The sequence below is a fragment of the Pristiophorus japonicus genome, chromosome 9 (assembly GCF_044704955.1).
Source record: "Pristiophorus japonicus isolate sPriJap1 chromosome 9, sPriJap1.hap1, whole genome shotgun sequence".
In the NCBI taxonomy this organism is placed as follows: domain Eukaryota; kingdom Metazoa; phylum Chordata; class Chondrichthyes; family Pristiophoridae; genus Pristiophorus; species Pristiophorus japonicus.
Window position 1 is genome coordinate 182815808 of NC_091985.1, and position 8162 is coordinate 182823969.

Below are 8162 nucleotides of genomic sequence, written 5' to 3' on the forward strand. Positions count from 1 at the left end.
AAGGTGCCACATAAGAGGTGACTGCACAAGATAAAAGCTCATGGGGTTTAGGGCAGTATCTTAGCATGGATAAAGGATTGGTTAACTAACAGAAAACAGAGAGTCGCGATAAATGTGTTTTTTGACGGTTGGCAAATGGTGACTAGTGGGGTGCCGCAGATATCGGTGCTGGGTCCTCAACTATTTACAATCTATATTAATGACTTGGATTAAAGGACCGAGTTTAATGTAACAAGTTTGCTGATGATACAAAGATGGATGGGAACGTAAATTGAGGACACAAAAAATCTGCAAAGGGATAAAATTGCAAAGTGCTACAGGACAGTGAGATCTGAGAGTGTTTGTGCATGAAACACAAAGTTAATATGCAGGTACAGCAAGTAATCAGGAAGGGAAATGGAATGTTGGCCTTTATTGCAAGGGGGATTGTCCTGGTTCAGTACATTTCCCGGGATTTATATCCCGGACCATCCCCTGTATTATGTCCCAGTTCAGTACATTCCCTGGTGTTTGTATCCCGGACCATCCCCTGTATTATGTCCTGGTTCAGTACATTCCCTGGGGTTTATATCACGGACCATCCCCTGTATTATGTCCTGGTTCAGTACATTCCTTGTGGTTTATATCCCGGACCATCCCCTGTATTATGTCCCGGTTCAGTACATTCCCTGGGGTTTATATCCCAAACCATCCCTTGTATTATGTCCTGGTTCAGTACATTCCCTGGGGTTTATATCACGGACCATCCCCTGCATTATGTCCTGGTTCAGTACATTCCTTGTGGTTTATATCCCGGACCATCCCCTGCATTACGACCCGGTTCAGTACATTCCCTGGGGTTTATATCCTGCACCAGCACTGTTAAACTTTAAAATCCCTCCCTGTTTTTTTATAAAATATTGGAACTGATCAGCCGTACTGTCAGAGCTTTGTCCTGAATGGAGCCGAGTTAATTCAGTAACAAAGTGACAGGCTGTATCCCGGCGAACAGTGACTTTCTTACCGTGTCTCACAGATAGTCCCGAGCCGCCAGTCACAGAAGGCAAAGTGACCCGTGACTGGGAATCTCCGGACAGACGGCAGGGAGCAATACTGAGCCTGCATGAGGGCAAGGAAGCAAGAGTGCGCCTGCGCAGCATAGCCAGGCTACATCACCTGCGCTCATCTAAATTAGAAACATAGAAAATAGGTGCAGGAGTAGGCCATCCAGCCCTTCGAGCCTGCACCACCATTCAATTACATCATGGCTGATCATTCCCTCAGTTCCCCTTTCCTGCTTTCTCTTCATACCCCTTGATCCGCGTAGCCGTAAGGGCCATATCTAACTCCCTCTTGAATATATCCAATGAACTGCCATCAACAACTCTCTGTGGCAGGGAATTCCACAAGTTAACAACTCTCTGAGTGAAGAAGTTTCTTCTCATCTCAGTCCTAAATGGCCTGCCCCTTATCCAAAGGGTGTGTCCCCTGGTTCTGGACTTCCCCAACATCGGGAACATTCTTCCCGCATCTAACCTGTCCAGTCCCGTCAGAATCTTATACGTTTCTATGAGATCCCCTCTCATCCTTCTAAACTCCAGTGTATAAATACCCAGTTGATCCAGTCTCTCCTCATATATCAGTCCAGCCATCCCTGGAATCAGTCTGGTGAACCTTCGCTGCACTCCCTCAATAGCAAGAACGTCCTTCCTCAGATTAGGAGACCAAAACTGAATACAATATTCCAGATGAGGCCTCACCAAGGCCCTGTACAACTGCAGTAAGACTTCTCTGCTCCTATACTCAAATCCCCTAGCTATGAAGGCCAACATACCATTTGCCTTCTTCACCGCCTGCTGTACCTGCATGCCCACGTTCAATGACTGATGAACCATGGCACCCAGGTCTCGCTGCACCTCCCCCTTTCCTAATCTGCCGCCATTCAGATAATATTCTGTCCTCGTGTTTTTGCCCCCAAAGTGGATAACCTCACATTTATCCACATTATACTGCATTTGCCATGTATTTGCCCATTCGCTTCACCTGTCCAAATCACCCTGCAGTCTCTTAGCGTTCTCCTCACAGCTCACACCACCACCCAGTTTAGTGTCATCTGCAAACTTGGAGAGATTAAACTCAATTTCATCATCTAAATCGTTAATATATATTGTAAAGAGCTGTGGTCCCAGCACTGAGCCCTGCGGCACTCCATTCTGAAAAGGACCCGTTTATCCCGACTCTCTGCTTCCTGTCTGCCAACTAGTTCTCTATCCACGTCAGTACATTACCCCCAATACCATGTGCTTTGATTTTGCACACCAATCTCTCGTGTGGGACCTTGTCAAAAGCCTTTTGAAAGTCCAAATACACCATATCCACTGGTTCTCCCCTGTCCACTCTACTAGTTACATCCTCAAAAAAATTCCAGAAGTTTTGTCAAGCATGATTTCCCCTTCATAAATCCATGCTGACTTGGTCCAATCTTATCACTGCTTTCCAAATGCGCTGCTATTTCATCTTTAATGATTGATTCCAACATTTTCCCCACTACTGATGTCAGGCTAACCGGTCTATAATTACCCGTTTTCTGTCTCCCTCCTTTTTTAAAAAGTGGTGTTACATTAGCAACCCTCCAGTCCATAGGAACTCATCCAGAGTCGATAGACTGTTGGAAAATTATCACCAATGCATCCACTATTCCTTAAGTACTCTGGGATGTAGTCTATCAGGCCTGGGGATTTTTCGGCCTTCAATCCCATCAATTTCCCGAACACAATTTCCCGCCCAATAAGGATATCCTTCAGTTCCTCCATCTCACTAGACCCTTGGTCCCCTCGTACATCCGGAAGGTTATTTGTGTCTTCCTTTGTGAAGACAGAACCAAAGTACTTGTTCAATTGATCTGCCATTTATTTGTTCCCCATTATAAATTCACCCGAATCCGACTGCAAGGGACCTACGTTTGTCTTCACTAATCTTTTTCTCTTCACATATCTATAGAAGCTTTTGCAGTCATTTTTTATGTTTCCGGCAAGCTTCCTCTTGTATTCTATTTTCCCCCTCTTCATTAAACCCTTTGCCCTCCTCTGCTGTATTCTAAATTTCTCCCAGTCCTCGGGTTTACTGCTTTTTCTGGCTAATTTGTATGCTTCTTCCTTGGATTTAACACTATCCCTAATTTCCCTTGTTAGCCACGGTTGAGCCAGCTTCCCCGTTTTATTTTTACTCCAGACAGGGATGTACAATTATTGGTGGAACAGGATAGAGGGCCTGAATGGAGACTAGTTATTCCTATCTGTCTTTGCTCTTGTACTGCCCGATATGTCTATCATGTGTTAAGTGGAACCAAGATTACACTCACTACATAAATGCTATCTCTAAGCAGTTGCAAGATGAATAAAACGTGCCTCATGTTAATAGAACTAGCAGATCCTCTGCCATTAGTAACGAGTTTAACATTTCACTGAAACTTTGATGTCTGAGCGGTAGCAGGAAATGAATATGACAGGAGATATGTTTGACCAACAGTATGTGAGAATTTTGCAGGAACTGTAATTTCCAAACAAGAATTAATTAATTACTGGTGAATATCGATGGTATTGCTCAAAGTTACACTGGTGAACTGGAAAATATTTTCATTTTGTTTGTAGGCCAGAATGACAGGCGGACATTTGCGAATGTGCGAAAAAGTTCGCACACTTCGAGCAATTTTCTTTTTAAAAAGGGATGAAACAGGCTTTATCAATATAAGAAGCATTATTAAACCACAGCAAGAGGTGTTATCACGAATTGTGTGTATCTGTAAAACCTACTGCTCCTGCACAACAGCTGTATACTCTTATTTAATATTGTGATCATTGTGTTATAATTATTCCAGATATATATATCCCAGACCATCCCTTGTATTATGTCCCGGTTCAGTACATTCCCTGGGGTTTATATCCCGGACCATCCCCTGTATTATGTTCTGGTTCAGTACATTCCCTGGGGTTTATATCCCGGACCATCCCCTGTATTATGTCCTGGTTCAGTACATTCCCTGGGGTTTATATCCCGGACCATCCCCTGTATTATGTCCTGGTTCAGTACATTCCCTGGGGTTTATATCCCGGACCATCCCCTGTATTATGTCCTGGTTCAGTACATTCCCTGGGGTTTATATCGCGGACCATCCCCTGTATTATGACCCAGTTCAGTACGTTCTCTGGGGTTTATATCGCGGACCATTAATTGTATTATGACCCTGTTCCGGCCATTCCCCGGGGTTTATATCCCGCACCATGCCCTGTATTATGACTCGGTTCAGTACATTCCCTGGGGTTTATATCCCGGACCAGCGCTGTTAAACTTTAAAATCCCTCCCTGTTTTTTATAAAATATTGGAACTGAGCAGCCGCGCTGTCAGAGCTTTGTCCTGAATGGAGCCGAGTTAATTCAGTAACAGAGTGACAGCCTGTATCCCGGCGAACAGTGACTTTCTTACCGTGTCTCACAGATAGTCCCGAGCCGCCAGTCACAGAAGGCAAAGTGACCCATGACTGGGACTCTCCGGACAGACGGCAGAGAGCTATACTGAGCCTGCATGAGGGCAAGGAAGCAAGAGTGCGCCTGCGCAACAGAGCCAGTGAACGTCTGCCCTCATCGAAATTATTGGTGGAACAGGATAGAGGGCCTGAATGGAGACTAGTTATTCCTATCTGTCTTTGCTCTTGTACTGCCCGATATATCGAGCATGAGTTAATTGTCTGGAACCAATACAACTCTCAATTACATAAAGGCTTTCTGTAAACAGTTGCAAGATGAATAAAACGTGCCTCATATTAATAGATCTAGCAGATCCTCTGCCATTAGTAACGAATTTAAAGTTTTACTAAAAGTTTGATGTCTGAGCGTAGCAGGAAATGAATGTGACAGGAGATTAGTTGGGCCAATAGTATGTGTGAATCTTGCAGGACGAGCGCTTTACGAACAAGAATTAATTAATTCCTGGTGAATATCGATGGTTTTGCTCAGTTACACCGATGAACTGGAAAATATTTTCATTGTGTTTGTAGGACAGAACGACAGGCGGACATGTGCAAATGTGCGAACAAGTCAAACATTTTGAGCAATTTTCTTTTTAAAAAGGGATGAAACACGGTTTATCAATATAAGTAGCATTATTAAACCACGGCAAGAGGGGCTATCACGAATTATGTGTATCTGTAAAACCTACTGCTCCAGCATGACAGCTGTATACTCTTATTTTAATATTGTGAAAATTGTTCTATAATTATTCCAGATATGCAGAAGCTGTCCCTACCCCTGGTCGGCTGAACTCACAGACAGCAGTTTACACTGAGATTCATGGTCTCGCGGATAGAAATTGGAGCCAGTTCCTCTTGTGCTGAGATCTGACAGTGTTACCCTGGTAACAGAGGAAGTCACTCAGCGAAAATAACTGAAAAGGGAAGTTACAAAACCAACATCACATGATCTGAGTTTAGTTAAAAAGAAGATTAACCCTGAACATTCAGCCAGTTTTTCTAACCATGAAAGTACGATTCCTGGAACAGATTTATTTTACACCACCAGACCTGACACTGCGGATTTACTGAATCCACCTTCAGTTCCAGCTGTAGAGAACATGAAGCAGCGCCTCATCTACAGAAGTACATCGATAAAATGTTCACATTGTTATAAATGGACACCGTCACCTCTGAAATGCGATCGTCTTAAAACCGTCTAAATCTGTTACCGCCAACAATAACCACTGATGCTAAAATATTGAATTTGATGGAAAATATCTGCTTTACAACATCTGGACATGTCTGAACTGTTAGAAAATTTGAATAAACACGTCATTTCATGAAACCAGTTCCTGTTTAATGGACTGAAAAGTAGTGTTTTATTTGCTGTGAAAATAATTTCCCCACAGTAATCAGGTGATTGTGTTGAACGAGTATGGAAATGAATCTAGAAACTATCGGGACAAACACCGCTCTCAGTTGAATAAAAAGATCCCTTGACCAACGCAGGGCGCTGGATCAGGAGACCACTGAGAACGTTCATTCTGACATAACACACAAAATATTCAATTTGAATTAATCTTACGAATCTTAACGTGAAAATTTATAACGCTTCATCACAATTTTATCAGCGGTTTATATTTCAATAACATTTAATTAAGCTGTAATTGTTATTTTTGTATTCCTTCCTGGGACCTGGGCGCCGCTGGCAAGGCCAACCTTGAGAAGCTGTTGGGTAAGCTGCCTTCTTGAACGGCGGTTGGGTTCAACTGAATGACCAGCTCTGCTATTTCAGAGAGCAGTTAAGCATCAGTCACATTGCTGTGGAACTGGAGTCACATGTAGGGCAGACCAAGTAAGAATGGCAGATTTCCATCTGTAAAGGATATTCGTGAACTAGATGGTTTGTAACGACAATCTGGTAGTTATATGATACTAAACTTTTATTCCAGATTTATTTACTTGACTCAATTTAAATTTCCCTGCTGCCGTGGTGTAATTTGATCTAATATCTTTGGGTCATTAGATTTCTGATGTACTAGTCCAGTAACATAACCCCTAAGGTAATGTACAACTATTATACATGGTAGAGACGATTCTGTGGTCTAGGTGTGCAACAACCCAATCCCCACAAATCGCCAGGTGTAACCTCAGAGCAGTGCTTTTAATTACATTCCCGCTGTTCCAAGGATCAGTACATGTAGTATGATATAGTGTATATGGATTTTAGCAAAGCTTTTGATAAGGTCGCACATGGCAGACTGGCCACGACAGTGATTGCCCATGGGATCGAGGGCTAAGTGATAAGTTGGATCCAAAATTGTCTGAGAGGCAGGAAGCAAAGGGTAATGGTTGATGGGTGTTTTTGAGACCGGAAGGCTGTATCCAGTGGGGTTCCGCAGGGCTCAGTTATGGGTCCCTTGCTTTTTGTGGTATATAACAATCACCTGGGCTTGAATGTTGGGGGTATGATTAAGAAGTTTACAGATTACACTATAATAGGCTGTGTGGTTGATAATGAAGAAGAAAGCTGCAGACTGCAGGAAGATATCAATGTACTGGTCAGCTGGGCAGAACAGTGGCAAATGGAATTCAATCCGGATAACTATGAGGTAATGCATTAAGGGAGGTCGAACAAGGCAAGGGAATACACATTAAATGGTACGACACTGAAAAGTGTAGAGGAAGAAAAGTGGCCTTGGAGTGCAGGTCCACATATTCCTGAAGCTAGCAGTTCAGCTAAATAAGGTGCTTAAGAAGTCATATGCCTTTATCAGTCGAGGCATGGAATACAAGAACAAGCAGGTTATGCTTGAATTGTCGGCCGCAGCTGAACTACTGTGTGCAGTTCTGGTCACCACATTACAGGAAAGATGTAATTGCATTGGAGAGGGTGCAGAGGAGATTTACAAGAATGTTGCCAGGACTGGAGAAGTTTGGCTATGCGGAAAGTTTGGAGACGCTGGATCTGTTTTCTTTGAAACGGCAGAGGCTGAGGGGAGACCTGATTGAGGTGTACAAAATTTTGAGGGGCCTGGCTAGAGAGGATAGGAAGGACCTGTTTCCCTTGGCAGAGCGATCAACGACCAGGGGACATAGATTTAAAATAATTGCTGGGAGGTTTGGATGAGATATGATGGACAATGTCTTTAACAGAGGGTGGTGGGCATCTGAAACTCATTGCCTGAAAGGATGGTAGAGGCAGGAACACTCACTACATTTAAAAAATACTTGGATGTGCACTTAAAGTGCCGTAACCTACAGGGCTACGGACCAAGAGCTGGAAAGTGGGTTTAGGCTGGATAGCTCTTGGATGGGCGGCGCGGGCATGACGGACCGAAATGACCTCCTTCCATGCTGCAAATGTCCATGATTCTATGATTCCATGTCTACCTGGGAGCGACCTGAATCCTGAATACCCGGGAGAGACAATGACCTGTAGGGCGAGTACATGTCGACCTAGGAAGTACTCAGGCGGGCTGGGTCCTAAAACCCGGGACATATACTCACCTGTAGGGCCCGGACACATCAATGTGGGAGCTACGTGGTCTGGCGGGGTCCTGAATCCCTGGGATAGACTCTGACCTGAGGGACCAATACATGTCTACCAGGGAGCTCTTTGGGCGAGCAAAATTATGTGCGTAATTCATTGGTATGGATCTCACTTGGCCCACC